Genomic DNA, 21,597 nt, shown 5'->3' on the forward strand with positions numbered 1-21,597 from the left:
GGGCAGGGTCTGTCTTTTTGTTCTGTGTTTGTACAGCACCTAGCACATCGGGGTCCTGGCCCATGACTGGAGCTCCTAGGGGCTACCGCAAGACTAATCATATATATTAAATCAAGCCAACACGAGGGCCTAGGAACAACAGAGTTCTAGTCCAGTTCCAACACAGACTTGGCACCATGCCTTGGGCAAGTCACTTCCCTCCTCTGCACTTCAGTTTTCCTAGCCTGTAAAATGGAGGCGACAGTACTGAACGCCAGCATGGGCTGGGAGTATTGTTTAATGTTTACAAGGTGCAGCCACTAGATTTGCTTGCAAAGCCCAGCATCCTGTTGCTTTATATAAGACCAGCTGGAGAAAAGGAGGAGCTATCAAATGGATTGGGAAGAGCTCCTGGCTGTATGGGGGAAACCATTCTAACCAGATGGTTGGAGGTGGCCAGCTAGCCACATAATAAAGTGAGGGCTAGCAGAGGGAACACCAGGCTGCTTCAAGGAGTGAGGCTGGGGACTGTGCCCTGGGGTTGCCCCTCCCGTGGCTGCAGATACCCGGCCTCCAGAGCCTATCTTGTCCCACAACGTCAGTTCAAAAGGCAGGCGACTGGACAGTCTGACAGCTCAAAATGGCTTGATAATATGTACATGCGTGTGTCTGGCCTAGGATACACCCACTTCCTCCTTTGCCAGGCACTGAAAAGACTTTACAAAGAGTAATAAAAGGATTTCTCTCCTATACCAAAGCCCGACTTGAACAGCTCTTTCAAGAGATCTCAGCCTTTTATCTCTGGATGTATTGACTGACTTTGCTCACCAGGCTAGGACAGTAGAACACCCTTCTCAGAGCAAGCCAACAGCCCTTCACAAACCACAATCTGCCCGCAGCCCCTACAGCACGATTTGCCCACAGCCCAGCCGCCCGCCCCCACGGCATGGTCAATTACCCTAGAGAAATTGACCCTTCCTGTGCCATAAGCCATTGAACACTCTGGAGCAGAGACAGGAACCGATTTCTGCTCAACACATCTCAGCCAGTCTAAGGTTAATGCTTAATGCATACATATGTTCACCTCCCGCCCTATAGCACATAACTCTACTCATTCTTGCAGAGACACCAGCCTTATTAGGCGCTACCTACACCTTTCATTTATCTCAGTCCCGCTACCAAGTGGTTTAACCCTTTGGAGACAGATATAAACTCCACAGAGCACAGACTTTAGATAGGTAAAGCCCCATGCACTTCTAACCCCAACAAACAGCAGGGTACATTGCAAGTCAGGTGTAAGTCCCTCCAAACACCAGGGTAAGTAGTAAAGTCTTGTAGCATTCAGTGTAACTTACACGCTGAGGCAGCAGAAAGGGGGTGTGAGATAAAACAGCTTGTCTCTCCCCCCCCATATCTGAACACAACTCTGAATTTGGTAAACAGCCTCCGATCTATACCGTGGACCAATCAAAAAATCCCAGGTCCACAAACTTTGGCATGTTCAAAATCTGGAGGCAACTCTACAGGCTGGGAAAGGCTCTCTTGCAGCCATCTTTCGAGGGGGAATCCCAGACATCCTTTCCGAACCCTAGCCCCGCAGCAAACTGCACTGGAACCATGTAACGGTCTTCACATCACCCTTTGCCATAGGTGCTGGAACCAGGGGGGCTGCCGCACCCCTTGACTTGAAGTGGTTTCCATCATATCCAGGGTTTACAGTTTGGTTCAATGGCTCTCAGCCACCCGACTATACAAACTGTTCCAGCACCGCTGCCCTTTACAAACACCTAGGAAAACATTTCCCCACACTTCTGTCTGACAGCAGAGCCTCTTTGTGCTAGATTGATCCACAGGACATTCCCTGTCACCCCTGTACCCTGCTGCAAAGTCAGGGCAGCCCTGGGAACCGGGCACCCAGATTTACCTCGACTCCAGAGGCTGCCATGTCCGCCGATGCCAAGGAACGAGAGGGCTAAAAATCCAACCTGTGGCTCCAATGTGGAGGGACTGGAGGCAGAGCCAGGAAAGCAAGGGAGGCTCCCGGTAGAAGGGGAAAGGGGGAGAAAGGGAAGGGAAAGAAGTAGCAACAGCGTCTCTCCTCGCCCTGGCAGGGCTGTCTGTGAGAAAGGATCGTCCCAATGCTGGAGGGGCTGGAAGGCTGATAAGCGAGGTTTGAAATCTGAAACTGCAGGTTGGCTCAGTCATATATAAACACACACACACACACCCATTCATTCTGCTCTCACGCCACCCCTGCACGCTTCCTTGGTAACATCAGGCAGCCCTCTAGCTGCACCACTGGAAAATAGGCGCTCAATGAAATTCAAAGGGGGGCGGGGGCAGAGAGAGAGAGACCTGTCAAAAAAAGCAATCCACCCCCGTGTCGTCTCAGGATCAGTTCTGGAAGGAAAGCTGCTCACAGAACAAAATCAAAACCCAACATCAGTTTTCTCCAACTCCGTTGAGGGAACCGATCTGTTTTTCTATCCCCTGGGGGACAGCTCTGATTCCACAGCCTGCCAGGCAGGGGGGCCAGAATCATTTGTACAGTGGGGATGCTGAGAGCCATTGAACCAAACTGTAAACCCTGCATATGATGGAAACCACTTCAAGCCAGCGGGTACGGCAGCATCCCCACTACGCTGCTGGGATAGAAACATCCTGCTCTTGATTGCAAAGTGGTTTGCAAAGGCAGGTAAGACTCACCACCCCTATTTCACAGACAGGAGACCCAAGACACAGAAGCGACTCGGCCGTGGTCACCCTATGGCAGAGCTGCAAACAGAACCCAGGTCTCCGGAGTCCTGTTTTAAGGAACAGCAGCTAATGCATTTGCTCCAGTACATTCCTGCACAGCTGTCGTGTTTAATATCAACACCACCACCGGGCACTTCCCGTCTGGAACAAACATTATCTAACTCACCCATGCAACACCGCTATGTGATGGCATCACCACCCCCATTTTCCAGAGGGGGAAACTGAGGCACAGTGAGGTTTGTTTTTTTTAAATGGCCTGCTGCTAAGGGTGAAATCCTAGCACTATGAAATTGAGCGGAGGATCTGTGTCATTGATCTCCATAGGGCCAGAATTTCACTCTAAGTTCTACCATACGGTTTTCCGTCCAGAGATCCCAAAGCACATTAGAAAGGAAAGTCGGTATCACCACCACCATTTTACAGGTGAGGAAACTGAGTTGCAAAAAGGGGAAGTGACTTGCCCAAGGTCACACGAGGTCAGTGGCAGAGCTGGGAATAAAATACAGGTCTTCCGACTCCCAGTCCAGTGTTCTAGCTGCTGGATGGAGCTGCCTCTCTCAGGCAATGCACTAGTATCTATACTGTACGATACACTGTATGCATTTATATCTACTAATATTACATTACTACGGGCATGTTGTCTTATTGCCATTTCAGAGCCCGACCGGACTCCAAATGAAGTCACTCACAAAGCGCTTGTAAGCTTGGCCTTCACTCTCAGACTTGAATTAGAGCTCCCGGATAATCTATACACATCGTAGTACCTCCTTCTAACACAGGATCTTCAGTCTGCAAACTACACAGCAGCTGGCCCAGCTACACCGCACGGCGTCAGGTTAAACGGTGCGCCACAGAACTCATCTGACATGGATTTTCAGCCCAACAGCAGATTCAGCTTGTTCCCCAGTCTGGGGCCGATATCAGACGGGGTTTTACAGTAATCCAGCCTTTCCAAAAACAAACATTCACCATGGGCTTCGTTGCTGGAGGGAACTGTCCTGTCAGAAGAGAAAAAGAACTACCTGACCTACTAGCAGGACTTTTCCAGCTCTGATTTCTACAGCCATCAAAATCAATGGCCTTGAGGTCAGCGGGATTGGAATTCAGCCCTGCGCTACATTGTTCTTCCTGAGATTATTTACTGGGTCCAGATGGTACTGCTGTGATCACTCTCTTAAAAGGAGCTTCCAAGATCCTTTGAGTCTGGAAAGTCTGGGAGCACGTTAAACGCACCAACCAAAAGAAACAGGATATCAGAGCCAAATCTGCGTCTCCAAGAGGGGCAGGTGCCAGAGCTTTGGAATGGATGCTGATCCCAACTAGCCAAATTACACCAGGCTGGAGACATCATGATAATATTACCTAGCTCTTAGGTAGCACTTTTCACCCATAGATCCCAAAGCTGGTCAGTATCATTATCCCTGTTTTATGCATGGGAAACTCAGGGCACAAGGAGGTGAAGTGACTTGCCCAAGGTTACCCAGCAGCAGAGCCAGGATCTGAACCCAGCTCTCTGAGTCCCTTCATCACTTGGCTCTATTGCTCCACTGGCATTAGAGGGGCTCCAGCTGGCCATGATGGAGATGCAGGATCCACTGCCCATTGCTTTCCAGCACCAACACTGCTCACACCTGAGAGCTGGCTTAGTTCCCCGCACCTCTCCACCCAGCAGCCTTTTCCTGGTAGCTGTCGCTTTGTTCCATCCACTCATAGGCTCTAGCTGTACTGCTGATGTGCCATCATATGACCCAGAGCTGTTCGGTGACCACAGAGAGAACTAAGCAAGATAAACAAAGGCATTTTGATACCCGAAGTAGAGAGTCGGGATATGGCTAATGCTGTCGACCAAGACACCCTGCCAGATTTCCTCATGCCAATGTCAGAACGATCCTCACTCACTTCCGCTAAAAGAAACCAATTGAGCAAAACCAAGACACTCACAAGGGAGGCTCGTTTCATCAGGAGCTCACCCGGCCTGGTCTCTTGGCACAGTTAGGAAACCTACTGACTTTGACGGGCACCTCCCCTGTTTTCAAAATGCTGCACTCACCTACGCTCCACAGCTGGAACAGCTGCACACCTGGGCTCCTAGGCAGAACAGCGAACACTGGGCTGTGCCTAGTGTATTTCATTTGACAGTTCAAATTAGGGAGCAAGGAAGGATGGGCTTGTGGCTATGGCACTGGACAGAGGATTTAGGTTCATTCTCTCTCCAGACCTCAGGTCCCCATCTCTGAAATGGGGGGTGATTATACACCCCCCCCCCTTGGTCTCCTTTATTTCAATCAGTCAGCTCTGCAGTGAGACTCTCTCTTGCTATGTATCTATGCAGCACGTAGTGAAGTGAGGTAGGCCTCCCGGGAGCTATTGTGACACACACAATAAACACAACTGCAACATTGCTTATGAGCAACAGAAGCCAATGCTGGGCTGAGGAGCACCCTGTTCGACTGGCCCGAGCTGTCTGGGGAGCAGTCACCCATCCGAGACATTCATAGGACTCCCCCAAGCCACCTGGCTGGTTACTCAGCTCGATGACAGCTAATGTCTCGCAAAGGAAAAAGAGACACGCTAATCCTTAATTAACTGCATCAGCTGGAAAACTCCACCTTGCCACACCAAAGAGCTTGGCCTACTGCATGGTCTGTCCCCTTCCCAGTCATTCCTTTAAGGGGAGAGGGCAGTAGGTTGGGGGGGCACTACATCCATATGGACAGATATACATTCATTCCAGAGCTCACCTCTGAGCTGGTCGCTTTGAGGGCAGCAGGCAGTCACTACCGCAGTTGGTTTAACCTTTGGAAGGGTGAGGTAAATTTTATCCTCCCTCCCCCCAACGTTGGCCCCCTTTATCCAGAAAGTCTTTACTAAAATTCTGCCAAATTGGAAGGAGATTGGGAGGATTTCTCTGCCTTAGTTCGTGTCCCCAAATGCTGCTAAGTTATCCCTGCTGCCGGGGGCTTATCCCTGGGGCTCATAAAAATACCTTGGGAGAGCAAATTTGCCCTTGGAGGGGACCGGATTGCATCAAGCATGGAATAGACCAGACTGCCTCAAGCGTCAGGTATTTTCATTGCAGCTGATCATGACCCCAACTGATCATAGGTCTGCAACAGCAATAGTGTCGGTATAGTCCGGCAGGAACAGGCGTATCCGAACTGGAGTGGTAGGAGGTGCTGCACATCAGCCTAGAGATGCTTTGGCCATGCTTGTCCAGGGACCCAGGACTGGCAGGGGTGGGGGCTGCAGATCAGGAATAGATGCCAAAGCGGGAACAAGCATGGAATGTTATTAGTGACTGGAATGGGAAGAGATTGGCTGATCTAGGGATACGAGGAGTGTTCAGATGGTTAGTATCTGGTCAGGCAGAATTAGCTCAGCTTCAAGGGAGATCTGGGCCTGGTTTATAAGGCTGCAACTCATTTGCTGAGGGACCTCGTCAGTTTTGAATCAGTCGCCTCCACCCCGATGCCTAGATGCTGAGGGCATTAAGAAAGCTGTAGCTGGAATGAGGGTTGCAGGCCATTACCTATTTCCCCTGCTGTAGCAGAATGCAGCAGCAGACTTCTGATCAATGCTTGCTACAGGATGTACAGTACCAGGTACACGGGAGAGTGCTGGAGTGGGACAGCACCAGAGTGGAGCTGATCCCCTCGCCCCGGTGCGACTGCCAGACGGAACGTCCCGAATGTGCTGTGCGGTGCAGAAGGGCTGCATTTGTGACGCGACAGTGCTCGTGGCGCAACATCCAGATGTGACGAGTCGGGGCCCAGACGGTAAACACGAGGTGGAATCCCTACAGCGAACCCAAGGCGGCCCCTATCTCCCGCAGCCTTGGGCAGGAATGCCCGGCGATAATGCAGGCATTACGAGAGATGAGATAAGGGCCCGGCAGGCTACACACTATCAAGCCCCCCTCCTAAAAGGGATCTAAGGAAGTTAACTTGTCTGCAAAAGTTTCCCCAAGGCTGAGAGTTGGCATGCAAGGTCTCAGCCTCCAGGAGTGGGATTCCAAGGAGACTCGAGGGGGGTTTAAAGCCGTTTAAATTATGTTACTCATTATTTAGGCAGTGTCTGGACAGGGAGATGAGAAGGATTTAAACTGATTCATGGTCCAGAGTCTCTCCCCTCACACACCCTGTTCCATACATGGAAGTTGCCTTTTGGTTTTGATGTGTGAGAGAGGAAATCAAGGTCTTTGCCCCACACATAAACAGGCCTCCAGTCCCATTAGTCCCCTGGATTTCATTCCAAGTTGTTGCTTGCCGCTCCAGTGAGCGTGTTGGAGTGACACGTCCTTGCCACGCAAACGAGCACCTACTGGCTACCTCCCAAGCTGCACATCGGGACACGTCCGATATCAACAGCACGACATGGCAACATCCCAGGGGGTTGCGGTAGACAGCTCTCCTCGCCCGGACACAAAACAAGCCGTTCCCAGGGCTGGCAAAGGGCTGAGGGAGGAAAGCAGTGGCTAACAGAGTTAGTGCACTCGCCTTTCCCTGGCAGAGACGCCAGCTGGAATCTGGCTCGGCCACGCGAGGAGCAAGGTGGGGTCCAGTCTAGTTCCATGCTGAACTGGTGCTTTGTGTCACACATGCTTTGTGAACAAACAGCTGCCCTGGACCTTTCTGCATGTAGCCCCTTCCATCCAAAGGCCTCCAAGCACCCTGCCCCTATGAATGGATTTAGCCTCACAGCCTCCCCAGGGAGGCAGGGCAGTGTTGTCATGACCATTTACACACAAGGAGTGCACGCGTTAGCTGACTCACCCAGGGCCCCAAAGTGAATCAGTGTCAGAGCTGGAATCCAGATCTCCTGACTGCCAGTCCTGTGCTTTAACCATTAGGCCTTCCCCACCTGGTCCCTGCTCAGGAGAGGACCAGGAGGGGTGGGATGCCAGGGAGAGCAGCACATTAGGATTGAGGGGCATTGGCAGAGCCCAGAACTGGGATCGGGAGGGTTGCTGTGTGTCAGTATGAAGATGCGTTGGCGGAGCTGGGGAGAGGTACGTTTGGAATAAGAGGGGGCTGCAGGTTAGGACGGAGAAGCACTGGCAGAGCTGAGTCAAGGAAGCTTGCACAGCACCTGTTTGCTCTACACCTGGCTCCAGCTCCCACTGTCAATCCCTCACTTGGATGCACTTTAAAGAATTTGTTACATTCACACTCCAGCAGTCGCTTGTTGTTTCCAAATAGGACAGTCTATTTGATTCAGAAAACACCAAAGCAAACAATTTGTCTCATACAAGCTGGCAGCCGATTCCCCTTGACAGGAAGAGAGCGCGGAGCGCACCTCAGGGGGAGGAATGGAAAACATGGCTGCATTAGACTTACAAAACCCAGAACAGCTCATGATTTCTGTTCAGCCGACCTGAAAGGATACACCGTGCTGGGGAAAATGAACACGCTGGATGTGGGAGCAGGGGCATGCAGAGTGCAGCAGGCCAAGCTCATCGTGCACCGTGAGCAAGAGAGATGACCAAAAACACCAGCCCCAGCCATCCATGGCCCCTCCTCTCCAGACTACGATTTGCCACCCAGCAAACCCACTCAGGTATCTCACCTCCAGGAATGGCCAAGAGCTGATGCTGCAGGGGAAGGAGAACTCCCCTCCCCAGAAGGCACCAGATCCTTTAATCCTTACCCAAAAGACACTCCCTCCCTCATCCTCCCCTCTTCAATGCCATCTCCTCTCTGCTGTTACTTGTCTCCTTGTACTCTGCCCCAGGCTCTGCACCACTCTCCCTGTGCCCCTCTGCCCCACGTGCACCAGGAGCTGTGTTAAAATGACTGACAATCCCTGTCTCTACTGGACTCAGGTATTAGTGGCATGCTCATCTGATTGACAGCCTAAGGGCTGAACTACATTGCAGGGGCCTCAGGCATTGGTGCCCCGTTGGTCTCTCTCGTTCTCTGCCTGTGGCACATCACAGACTAGGCTCCTGCAGGCTGTACTACTTGGCTCCGTTTTGGTTGCTGGGTTTAGCGTGCAGGTGCTGGTGGCTAGTGATGTATACAGGAGGCCAGACTGGATGATCTGGGGGTCCCGTCTGGCCTTAAATGCTAGGATTCTGTGACCCCCCCCCATCCCATAGGCATGGGGGCGCAGCTCTGCCATTCTGCACCGGGCTACGATGAGCACCAGAATCGGATGTGGGGGCGGCTTGGCAAGGCCTGGCATTCGGGGCAGCCTGCAGGCAAATACACGGCATGTTGGGACAGAGGCAACCTCAGCCAAGCAGGGCCCTGGGCCCACAGAGGAGAAACAGAGAGCACAGTACAAGCGATGGGGGAGAGAGACCGAAGGGGCTTTGGTTAGAGAATGTCACGGAGGGAGAGGGACGGTGTTTGACAAAGAGTACTCGGGATGGAGCCAAGCCAACATGAGCACGCTGGGACGGGGCTGGATCGGAGAGAGGGACACCGTGTTGTGGCTAATGAGCCAGATACAGGGTCTGTCTAGATTAGAGACATGTCTTGATGGAGATTCAAAGGTGTGGCATTGGGGGGTGTTAGCCAACCCATGCTAACACTCCCGTGTAGACTCTGGCAGGGGCTAAGATGGTCACACTGAAGTCTAGGCTTTCTCCCTAGGGATCACCACAGCCAGCTAACAGGCGTTGGTATTACTTGCCCTGTCTACACTAGGGTTTGACATTGGGAAGGCAGGTACTTGGCACGGTCTGTCCATGCCCCTCAACCCTGCCCCGCAGTCCCCTTGCTATTCCAGTCCCAGGCTCCCACACACACAACTGCCAGAGCAGCAGGGCCACCCGGGCGCCGAGCAAGGAGAAAAGGCATCGGGTTTCCTAGCAACCACTGGCAGGTTCTTAAACAAATCACTCCTCTGTTTATTACACATGCTCCTGCTGCCTGCCAGTCAGCCGCAAACCAGCACTCCCCTCTCTGGCAGCCCTTCCGCCACAGGCTGTGCCTACGCTAAACTACGGGCCATACCCTCAGCAGGTGTGAACTGGCCTAGCTCTATCACAATCCCCTGGCTGCTGCAGGTGCCCTGTTTGCACTAGAGCTCCCACCATCCCTGCCACGTGGGCCGCTGAACCAGAGGGCTCAACGGTGACAAAATATACACTGAATCTTAGGACAATGCCTTTCCCCCAGCGGCAGAAATACTAGGGAGAAAGGCCTTGCGATTTGACTGCGACTTCAGGATGGCCAAGAACTCCACCCTTGCACGTCCTGGGCACCACTGGTCCTTCGGCTCACTGCTAGTTCTGGCCAGGCGCTGCGATGCTGCTGTGCCACTCATCAGGTCTCCCTACTTGAGCAGAGCAATTCCGGGCTTCTCCGCCTGCACACAGGTGGCCTCTAATGACTGGCACAGGAATGCTAGGCTGGCATGAACTAGCAATGCAGAAACCATGAGTTTGACACCCTCGTCCCGGGTATGAGGCAGCCCCATCCTCTCAAAGTGGCGGGGGATGGGGAAAAAAACAAGTTAGCCTCTAAGTGCCTATCCCAGGCTATAAATAAACTGAACTCTCAGTACTGGGCTCTGGGGATTCTGCCATCCCCTGCCCTGAATAGCAGTTTGTAAAGTTGAGATTAAATGGAGAAACAGAGGAAAACTCCCTGGAAGCTTCTGAAGAGGGAGGTGGGGCTGGGACAGAAGGAACCGGCCAAATAGGGGCACATTTCAGCCGACCCTCCCTCCAGCTCTCATCCCTTTGACGGCACACGTTCTTGATGGAGTCCATACCAGTGCAGGGTCCCCAGTCAATCCAGTGCTGCAGCGTCTGTGTGCAAGGAGCTCTCCAGCAGCAGTGACTGGGCTGTCACAGGAATACAGGGACTGTCTGGGGACCATTGGCTTGGGATAGGCAAGATGCTCACCCAGTGGCCACAGCTTGGACTCTCTTGAGTGCCTGCTCAGCAGCAGGTGCGGGGTTCCCTGCCTCTCGCCTGGGGAGACAGGCAGCCCCAGGAAGGCCAGGTGTGAGGGAGCCTCTCACCTCGCATCACCCACCGGCAGATTTACGGCTCCTGGTTCTCACTGGAATGCAGGCTAACGAAGGCAAGAGGTTTTTGTTCCAGGGCAGCCGTCCCCGCGGGCTGCATAATCCATGTGTCCACACGTGTACCCGTGTGTGTGTTCAAACATCCATGCATGGCTGGTATTCAAATGTGTACGGTACAGGATTACTGATGGGAGACCGAGGTGCTCGTTTAGGTCCGTGCCTGGAGAGGCCACATACGAGCCATGGGCTGATCTCTATAACACCAATATAAATTAGGGTGACCAAACTGCAAGTGTGAAAAATCAGGACTGGAGGGTAACAGGCTCCTATATAAGACAAAGCCCCTAATACTGGGACATCTGCTCACCTGACCGTAAACCCCAAGCAGTTCCAACAAGCTTCATTGACCCGGGCCTCCTCTCCAGGTGTTACTCCAGATTTATACCCGTGTAACAGAACAGGATTGGGCCCTGGTCCTATAAAACACACTAAGCGTGGCTTCAAAGCACTCTGCAGGCTTTAGCTAATTCTGCTTCACACTGTGTCAGGTAGGTGAGTGTTATCATCCCCACTGGGGAAACTGAGGCACAGAAAGGCCTTGCCCAGGGTCACACAGCACATCAGCAGCAGAGTCAGGATTAAAACCAGGCAGCATCTACCTCCAAGTCCTAGACTGCTGCTATCTGTGCGTGCTGGGGAGAGAGCATGCAGTCTAATGGTTAGAGCACAGGAGTCAGGAGAAATGGGCTTGATTCCCCACAGAGCTACTGCCTCATTGTCCCTTGCTTTCCCCATCTGTAAAATGGGGCAATCCCCTTTGCAAGACTCTTTATAGCCGTTTTCCCCAGGGTCCCAGAAGCACATCGTGTCATTGCTTGGAGGGCAGACCCGTAAAACTGCTATTTACAGCTTTGCTGGAGCTACATACTGATGAATGCCATTTAAAGGGCTGGGATTCAGCCAACAACCCTTCCCCTGGCTTTGGCGGGGGCCGGGCATGCACATGTAGGGTGGGGAAGTGGCCTGTGACCTTTGGGCTGGGAACATCTCGCTCTTTCTGCTTGAACACGGCCCCCAGAGTTCCTCCCGAACCGGACAGGGGCGTGGGCAGCCAGACTCCCGTGGGAGGACGTTCCCAGGGGAAATGAGAGTGGCGCATCTGAGGAGATTGCTAATGGGCCCTGGAGGCTGAGGGAGCCGGTGCCAGCAGGGAGTGAAAGGGAGCGTTGATGGAGGGGTCTGGCTCGCTGCCCTGGCTGCACTAGTTTCTCTAGCCGGAACCTCCCAGATGTAATGGCGACTCTGCTCTCCAACTTCCCCACCAGACCTCTGCTCTAGCTCTAGCTCAGGGGTAGGCAACCTATGGTACACATGCCGAAGGCAGCATGCGAGCTGATTTTCAGTGGCACTCACACTGCCGGGGTCCTGGCCACTGGTCTGGGGGGCTCTGGATTTTATTTAATTTTAAATGAAGCTTCTTAAACATTTTAAAAACCTTATTTACTTTACATACAACAATAGTTTAGTTCTATATTATAGACTTATAGAAAGAGCCCTTCTAAGAATGTTAAAATGTATTACTGGCACGCGAAACCTTAAATCAGAGTGAATAAATGAAGACTCGGCACACCGCTTCTGAAAGGTTGCCGACCACTGCTCTAGTTCCTCAACTTCCCCCGGTATCCCCCACCAGCAGGGCTAACCCAGGTGAAGAGAAGGGATGAGCCTTGGTTTTCTCACCAGGGACCACTCCTGGCAGTATCGAACCACCCACCCACCCACACACTCCAACCAGCCGTCTTGGCTGGTGAGGATAGGTGTGATGCACAGGCTCATGAGGACAAGGAGCCCCTTTTGGGACATCCTACTCCAGAGCTCACTGTCAGCTCCCCATCCACCAGCAAAGAGGAGAACAGCACTGTACTTCTCTATACATATTGGCCAGATGCCTAGACTATGCAGAAGAGGGTGTGTGCAACCAGCTATCAGGCTACAAGACTCTGTTGGGGTGCAGAATTCTTCTGCTGCCTCAGCCCTGCAGCCAGACCAGGGAGGTCTCATTAAGTTCAGCTCAGGAACACAAAAGGCTGAGGGCCTCTCTCTGCCAGACAGAAAGAGGGAAAGGCAGGAAGCCCAGTTGAGAAATGCCCTTTATGTCGTAAGTACAATCCTGTCATAGGGATTTGTCACCTTGTTTGAGACTAATTATTAAATATTTCTATTACAGCAGCACCCAAAGGCCCCGATCAGGCTCTGAAACTGGTTGTGCCAGGCGCCTAGAGACACAGTCTCCACCCCAGGGAATTTATCAATGACACACAAAAAAGCAGAATGGCCCTGTGGCCAGGCACTGGACGGGGACTCAGGAGGTCTGGCTTCAAAGCCTGGCTCTGCCAACAGATTCATTTTGAAACCTTGGGCAAGTCACTTCTCTTTGTACCTCAGCTCCCCATCTGTAAAATGATCCTTCCTTTCCCCCCAGCCCTGTCTGCTTTGTCGATTTAGAGCATAAGCTCTTTGAGGCAGGAACAGTCTCCTGCGATGGGTCCGGACAGCACCTACCGCAAAGGGCTCTCAATCTCAGTTGGAGCCTCTAGCTGCCGCGAGACAAATAAACCAAAATCACAGAGGCCAGGCAGGAGCCGAGTGGTCACTATACCCTATCGCCCGCATGTGGCACATGCGGGGAGTGGCATAGAGACTCTCCCCGCTCACACAGAATGACGTAAAGAAGGAAATTGCACAGTTAGCCCCCCTGTGGACTGCAAGGAAGAGACTCTCACCTCCCTGCCCGGCAGAGGCTCTTACTGTTTGGCAAGGGAATGAGAGGTGGCAGCTTTGACGAGTGGCACAGCCCTGCCTTAATAACAGCGAGCATTTACACAGCACTTGGCACTGGCTGACTGCTCCATTGTCTAATGCTGCCTTTCTCTGCCACATAATTAACCCTGTGCGGCATCAAGGAGTGTTTGCTCAGTGGATGCTCAGAAAGGCAGCATTGGATAGAGGGGGAACCAGCAGGGTAATGGGATACCGCCTGTATCTAAACCCACAGACTCCAGGGACGCTGCCACGACCTGCACAGCTCCATTCCCACCCTCACTGCGCCGTTAATGGTATTACGTAGCTTGAAATAGACCAGGCAATGGGCACACTGCAAAAACCATTTCTCCTGGAACAGGTCAGGAGATGAGGCTGAGGTTTTTGTTCCCAATTGAGGGGGCTGGTTTGATGTACCAGTTGACTGAGTTGATTCACGAGTCTCATGCAATTTTCTTTTGCTGTGGGACTGTCATCATGTGCAGCTGAACATTTACTTGTTCGGGTGCCTGAAGCTTTCAGTATGGGCGTTTTTGATTGTTATCTCCATAAACAAACAATAAAAATAATACAGGGCTGTGTGTGTTCAAAGCCCAGCCCAGACAGGCCTCTCTCCACCACACCTATTTTGCCTGATGGGGAAAACAGACACAGACGAGACTGGTCCAGGGTCAGTGGCAGAACCCGGATTCCAGCTGTCAGGGTTCCCAATGCCCAGCCCTGTGCTCTGTCCACTGTCTGTTGAGATATTAAAAGGAAGCCCCTCAAAAACCCACATCCAACATGAACCAGTCTCTCAGCCTCCGCCAGGCTGTTTCCTCCACCTGTTTTTAAGCGGATGAAGCACTGAATACACAGGGAGCATCCCAGGCAGGAGAGGCCCCAGTGACTGCATCAGGCTAGTAAACCAATCCAACAGCGATCCCCAAGCACCCAGGAAAGGTCATTCCTGGCATCACAGCCTCGAGGTCCCTGTGGCTGCTCCTAAGCAGTGAGGAGCTGGGCTCCAGGTAACAGAATGGGCCTGTTCACTGAAGAGATCCATCATCCCCCCTGGATTCAATCATCTGACTGCCTGATATGGCCAGGGAGCATCCTGCATTGCACCCTCCGGAGCTGACTGGGAGGCAGGGGTTCCGGTAGCCCCTGCTGCTGCTCCAGCTGGCCGTGGCTCACAAGGCAGAGCTTTGCACCCCAGAGTCTAACCCAGCTCAGGCCCAGCAGCTGCACAGCATGCGGTGTGGCCCTCCGGTGGCCTATGTGAAGCGAGTTGGCAGCTTCTCAGCCCATTTCTCACTAGGTGAGCGTTCCCATCCCCCAAAACCAACATCCCGCGTGGCCCCCTCCCCCTTGTCTGCAAAGCCAGCAGAGGCCAAAGGCTGAACCAGTCAAGAGGCAAAAGTGCCCCTTCCCACCCAGGTCAAGATGGGGGCACATTGCTAGGCAACATGGAGAACACTTGCCTAGGCTCCGTCTGTTCCCTATAGATAATCAGAAGGCACCAGCTTCCCAGGGTGTCAGCCCAGCACCCTTCAGTGCAAGGCTCAGCTGCGTGGCCACTGGCCGTGGAAAAAGGGAGCCATGCAGGAGGTCTTTTTTTGACCCTAGATCTTATTTGTTCTGCTGAGCTGTCAGTTTGGGTCCATCAACCGATAATCTGCCCGCAGCCCCCGCCGCCACCCTCTGCACTCCCCACAGGCAGCCTGGCCGCTCGCTGCGGAGCAATTAGACAATTAGAGAATCAGGCTAAGCCGACTGCTCAGGAACGAAGCACTTCCTCGCCGTGTCACCCAGATGATCCGGGCACACAGAGCAGGGGCCTAGTGTGCATGGTAGGGGAGGGGAGGGTGTTACTCCCATCAATTGCTCACCTGCACTTTTGCAACCTATTGGGAAACCTCCTGATCCTACAGCCCAGTGCATAGGACAGAGAATTTGCACCTGGCTTGGAAGGTACTTGGTGATCTCAGCCCCCAGGGGGAGTTGGTTCATAGCACCAGACCACAGGAGCTGTTATGATTGCAGCTGTTTGCTGCGAGAGGCCTGGGACTGGAAAAGCAAGGGGATGCAGGGCAGGACTGAGGTGCAGCGGCAGAGTTTGTAGGGGAAGCATAGCCCAGCCCCTGGTCACACCACATCTGATTCTAACCGGAGGCATCGATCAGTCACCTCCCAATCAATCAGCTAAATGCCCTGGTCTGCTCTAGAAAATCCCATTTTGTTGCCCCAGCCTAAAAAGAACAAACAAGGATGTTAGTGTGCATCCCAATCACCCGATGGGGGGCATCGCACCTCTGGTTCACGCTGGGGCTGACCAACAGCCAAGCATCCTGGAGCCACCGAGAGGGAGCCAGAGAAACTGACAGCCGCAATTCCTAAAGCAGGCCAGCACCAGCTACTCCAGCACTCAGCCAGGCTGAGGTCTAGCAGCCGAGGGCAGAAGCGTCCGTCTCTCTGGGGTAGGGATGCTCTGAATTGAATGGGAAGGCGACACTAACAACACAGCTCAGGACCCCACATGCACAACACACAGGGTGGAAACGTGGCCCTGAGTATGAACTGATTCCAAAGCCTCAGACCTAAGCCCGGAGGGGCAGAGAGCAAGGGAACGCGCAGGTAACAGCTGAACTTTAACCGCATAAGTAACATTCCTAGTGGCTCCAATTGGTCACAAATACTGATAACGGCAGGGCTGGAGGGCTAGCACAGGCCTGTTTCTAGAGAAGCAGGGCCCTCAAAGCCAGAGGTTTTAATCTCTCTGCTCAAGGACACTCAGAAGAAGAAGAATCACTGGCGATTAAAGAGTAGCGACATCTTCTAGAGTCAGCCCTTTATCGTAGCTGCACCAGGAGCAGAGGACTGACCTACTGCAGGGAGTGAAAGGGTCGCAGACACCAGAAAACGGCTCTGCTATGAAGGGTTCAGTTTTAAGGAGTGAATGACCTTGCGTTGCACAATAAGCCACCCCCTGGAGTCACATTCAAAGGCACTTTTCATATATTTTGAAAGATTGGCTGTGGATAAGGAGCTTTTTCTATAGACATTCAGGAAGGAATCATCACCTAGTGGTTGGAGCAAGGGGGCTGGGAGCCAGCACTCCAGAGATCTGGTCTCTGCTTTGTCACTGACTTACTGTCTGATCTTGGGCAAGTGACTGCTCCTCTCTGCCTCAGTTTCTCTACTAATACAATTATATCATCTTTGCTTCCATCACCAGTGTGATGTGAAGATTAATTAACATTTGCAATATGCTCGGAGACCCTCCATTGGAAGGTTAAAGCATTAGCACGGCCACCGTTTCCCTTTGGATAATGGCTTGGCTTAGGCAGCAGCATGTCTGCTTGTTAGGTCCCCACTCTTGGATTTGAATGACTACGATAGCCACTTATTACAGTTCAAAATGGCACAGAGTAGCTGCCTCTGACGCGGTCCCCTGCGGTGAGTGGGGATGCAGAAGATCCATTCGCACCAAGAATCTGAGCCGTTGCTGCAATCATGCACAGAGTGAACAAAGCCATTTGCAGCAGTAGGTTGGTTTCTTAAAGGAGATGGGGTGAGAGCAAAGTTTTGATGGACAGCCGTCCTGGAGCACTCAGCGGAGGAAGTGCTCTGGGATCTGTGCTGAGTTCAGCATGCATGAGGTTGTTCAACAGAAAGAGTGAACCAGAAAACCTGCCTTAATTAACCCACGCTAATTACATGCTGGAGCTGCTCACTGACACTTTCTTCCCACTCCTGAATTAATCCAGGCCACTGGGTCAGGCTTTTCTGACCATTTACATTTAAAATTGGGTTTGCAAGGAAAAGACCAGGCTACAGCGCTAACGAAGGGACAGATCCCTGTACAGCAGGGTCACTCCTAGCCCCTGGATGGTGTAAGAGAGACAGTCCCACCGGATCGTAGGTTGTACCCTCTCTGGATTCCCGTCTGGAACCGAGCTCTCAAGTCCTGGTCATTTATCTCAGCATACCGGGGTGGGGCTTTCCAATAATCCTGACACGGGCCCGGGTCCCACTTTCAAAGACACTATGTGAGCCTGAAGCTGCAGCGAGGGACACGGACCACCAAAGCCAGGTACAAGGCAGGTAAGTGCTGTGTAAACTCTGCTCACACAGCTCAACGCACCTCAGTTCTAACCTGCTGCCCCCCTCCCCCGCTCTTCCAGTCCTGCCCTGGGCCTCTCTTTTGCAATGACTTGTCAGCGATGCCAGACGGTACGGGGCAGGTATTGCCAAACAGCCACAAGAAACTAGGTTATTCCACCTGGACCCTAAGAAAAGACCCAGCAGGCTGTTCTTCAGAGCTGACAGGCCAGTGTGGCACCTTTCTCTGCCACCCATACGGTCTCCCTGGCAACTCGGCGCTTCCAGAATCTGGCAGGGATTGCTACAGCATCTCAAAAAAGCCCCCCAGCTCCAGGAAGGCACTTTCTGGGGAGGCAGGGGAACCCAAACCCTAGGAACAATGCAGCCAAGGAGCCCTGCCGCTCCCCTGCTCTCCTCTTCCGGGGCAGGGGAGGGCGGCAAGGATTGTTAATTATTAGCCTGCTCTTTCACTCAACTGTCTGTGCTAAGGTACCATGGGAATCACAGGTCCAAGCCACACAGCGAGGTGGAGGGGGGAGTTAACGGGCAGCAGGGGAGTCTCAAAGGCAGGGCAGATGGAAGCCACGTCGGGGACGTGGGAGCAAGGTGCTCAGAAGTCGGTCTGTACCCAGCCATTGTTAGGGCCGCTCCCTCCCTCACCCGTCTCCACCTCCCTCTGGTCCTTCCTGAGAAGAGACACCTACCTACCTGGGAATCTTCTGCAGGCTCCCTCCCCAGTCCCCAAGGACGGCCTCGGGGAACACAAGAAGTTGATATGCATATGCAGATTAGTCTCTCTAACTGGAATATATCAGAGGGGTAGCCATGTTAGTCTGGATCTGTATAAGGTGCCACAGGATTCCTTGTTGCTTTAACTGGCATATGTGTGGGATATTTCTTCCACCTTTGCTCTCTTATTCTGTCCTGTCCTCTGGCTGCTGCCCTCCACCCCAGAAGCGGCTACATTTGAACAGTGCTGCACAGATGTAGTTTATAGAGCACTTTGGGATAAAAGGAGCATGTGACCATCTAGCTCCCACCCCTCTTCCTGACCCACACTGGAGATATAGGTAAATCCAGTTCGGGGGGGGAGGGGGTACTGCAATCATGTGACCATATCTGCCTAATTCACGGTCAGGCACCACCAGCAAATTTCATCCAGGGGCTTAAAAAAAAAATTATAGTATCTCCAAACATGACCCATGCTATTGGGTTGCGACACACGTGATTGAAACAAACAAGCCTACAAACACAAGCGATGGAATGAAACTAGGAAGGCTGAGAAATTCAATACAATACATTTCTATTAGCACCCCAAGTCCTGGCACCGTAGGGGCTTGGATAGCATCCGTAAAAAACAAAACAAAAGTGTCAATGTTAAATACAAGTCCCACCTGGATCCTGGATTTGGGATTTCATCTAGTGGGGGTCATTTGAAAAGGAAAATGTTAAAGCCTGCCCACTGACCTGGCTATGAGTAAATGCCATGCTCTGTCCCACTGTAATTTACCATGGCTAAATACATGCAACATGCAGGGCAATTTCAGTGCCCCAACAGGGCTTCAGACATGGAGCTAAAGGGGTATGTTTGCTAGCAGGCTGTTGTAGTTGCTGGAGCAAGGCAAAGAGGCAGCTGTGTACACACACGCAATTACTAAGGCCTGATCTAAACAGAGATGTTTTACCAGTAGAACTATTTTGGTTAGGGGTATGATTTTTTACTGATAGGATGTAGCAGTGTAACCTCCGAGAACTGAAGTAGCAGAAAGGTCCCTTAAACCAGGATAGTTTATTCCCATATTGGAGGAGGGACAAACTATCCTGAAGGGAGTGGGGGGGTGGAAATTGTACTGCTTTAATTATACCATTACAACTTGTGTGGGTAGACAAGCCTTTAGATAGTACAGCCCATTGTGTCAGTTCAGAGGAGGGCTAAATCTGCTCAGGAATAGTTTCACCAGTTACGTAGGTTTTGTTTTTTATTCCTCTTCCAAAGCCAAATTAAAACAAAATCAAACACGCAAAATGGTGAGCGTGGGCGGGGAGAGGAGGGGACACACTCACAACACCAAGATCGTGGGCGTAAGAGAGACAAAAATGAGTTGCAGCAAAAGCTAATTCCACATCTCAATTCCACTCCGCCAGACACCGGAGAACAGCCCTGGCACTTCGCACCTGCCATCGGAGGAGCAAGCCATTAAAAACATAGATTAAGCCTCGTCATGCCCACATCCCTGCACAGTCGGTTCACCTTATTGTCCTTTTCCCCATTTCACAGAGGAACGAAGATAGCAAGCGTTTCTCCGGGCCACGCGGCAGGAACAGAACCCAGGAGTCCTGCCTCCCAGTCTCCCGTTCCAACCATTGGACCACACTGCTCACCGAGCAGCTGGGCAACCCGATCACCTCCCTCCTCCAGTGACCAATTCCCAGCGAGCCATTAACAGACAACACATGGGTTGTGCCATCCGGCTGGGGGCGAGGGGCAGAGAATATTTTACATGCCAGGCTGTTTGGCTAAGTCAGGCTTAGCAGCAGCACAACCGAGAGTCCCCCAGGCCCAGTGCACAATGTCCTCCTGGGACAGAGGAGAAGGGAAGGAATGAATGCAGGCTGCCCACCCAAAGCCCAGGCTGGCCTCCTCCCGTGAGCCGGTGCTGAACAGAGGCAGCTCACCCTGGTGAGGAGGCTAGAGATTCCTTGCAGCCGGTGAGCCAGCTGCTGATTAATCAAACAGGATGGGCTGTCAGGAGGAATAAGCCTGGGTAGCCCCACCTCAATGCCATTGACGCTTACAGCCTGTTCCGGCTAACGAGTGGGTCAGGGCACCGCACACCTTCCCCCCTCCCACCATGCCAGCCTGCCACCCGGGTTGGGGGGAGCACTGCCTTCTGGGTGACTGCCCCGCGCAATCGCTGTCAAGGGTGGCTTGTGGTGCAGCGAGCCCCTCTCCCAGCGTCAGCGCGCCACCCAGAGCGGAACCCAAGTAATAAAATACAGATGGCACGAGTCTGTCAGGCTCACAGGTTTGCGGAAAGACGGGCCGGGGTTAAGGCACTGAGCTGGGACTCAGAAGATTTGAGTTTAGTGCCTGTGTGACTTTGGGCCAGTCACTTCATCTCTCTGGGCCTCAGTTCCCCCTCTGAGAGATAGGGCTGATAATGCTCCCTTTGACAACATGCCTATTTGTCGGGGGCGGGAACAGTGCTTGGTGCAAAGAGGCCCTGGTCTCAGCTGTGGTCTCCAAGGGATACAGGAAAACAAATATTCATCATTATGCCAGTGAAATTCAAAGTCACCCCAAAAGGAAAGAGCGGCTCATGCAGAACATCACTGACAGCTCCAGAAGTCTGAGCCAGCCAAATTCAGCATCCGGGTGTCACATACGTCGCCGTGGTGGCTTCCGTACGCAGCCGTGAACGGGCTGCTGGACACAGCACCCCCTCAACTGGAGAAGAGATCTGCTTTTAAAGGCAGAATTGGAAAGGCAACCGGGGCACCGACAGCCACTGTGTGGGGCTGGCTGCCAAAACACTCCCATTCATACTGCTTCCCCCTCTGTCAATGGCTCTGAATCCCTTTCCCCTGGACATTTAAAGGCATCCCTCCTCGCAACATGGCCTGGCATGGAGATGGGGCTGCGGAGGAATGTGGGGGAGGGTGGGGCGAGCGGCGATGCCAGCCCGACATGTGGGGGAGGAGGGGAGACAGGGCTCTGGCAGGGCTCGTGCAAGCAGCAACACCAGCCCCAAACTTCGGGAAATATGGTCACCCCACTTGGAAGTGAACAAGAGAAGACTCTACCTGCATTCCTGACACAAGCCTCAGGTAGAAAACTGCCCTCAAAAGGAGAACAGCTGGGAGCTTAAGAATCCCCGCCACGCCCCTGGACAGAGATGACTGATCACCCTAACCGAGCCCCCATGCTACAGCGGACGTGGCCAAGGTCACGCTGATAATAGATTGCAGCTACG

At 52.7% G+C, this 21,597-nt stretch overlaps 1 protein-coding gene across 6 annotated transcripts in view; it reads right to left on the bottom strand.

Annotated features, from left to right (window-relative positions):
- PLEKHA6 (pleckstrin homology domain containing A6) overlaps nt 1–21,597 on the bottom strand; it is a 148,038-nt gene that overhangs the window by 96,718 nt on the left and 29,723 nt on the right. Inside the window, exon 1 of one of the 6 annotated variants that reach the window (XM_039535582.1) lies at nt 1,904–2,113. The exons of the other annotated variants lie outside the window; for them this stretch is intronic. The gene's annotated coding sequence lies outside the window, so the exon portion shown is untranslated. Of the gene's footprint in view, nt 1–1,903; nt 2,114–21,597 lie in introns of those variants that run through there. 6 annotated transcript variants of the gene reach the window in all.

This window comes from Mauremys reevesii, linkage group 4 (genome assembly GCF_016161935.1).
Source record: "Mauremys reevesii isolate NIE-2019 linkage group 4, ASM1616193v1, whole genome shotgun sequence".
NCBI lineage: Eukaryota > Metazoa > Chordata > Testudines > Geoemydidae > Mauremys > Mauremys reevesii.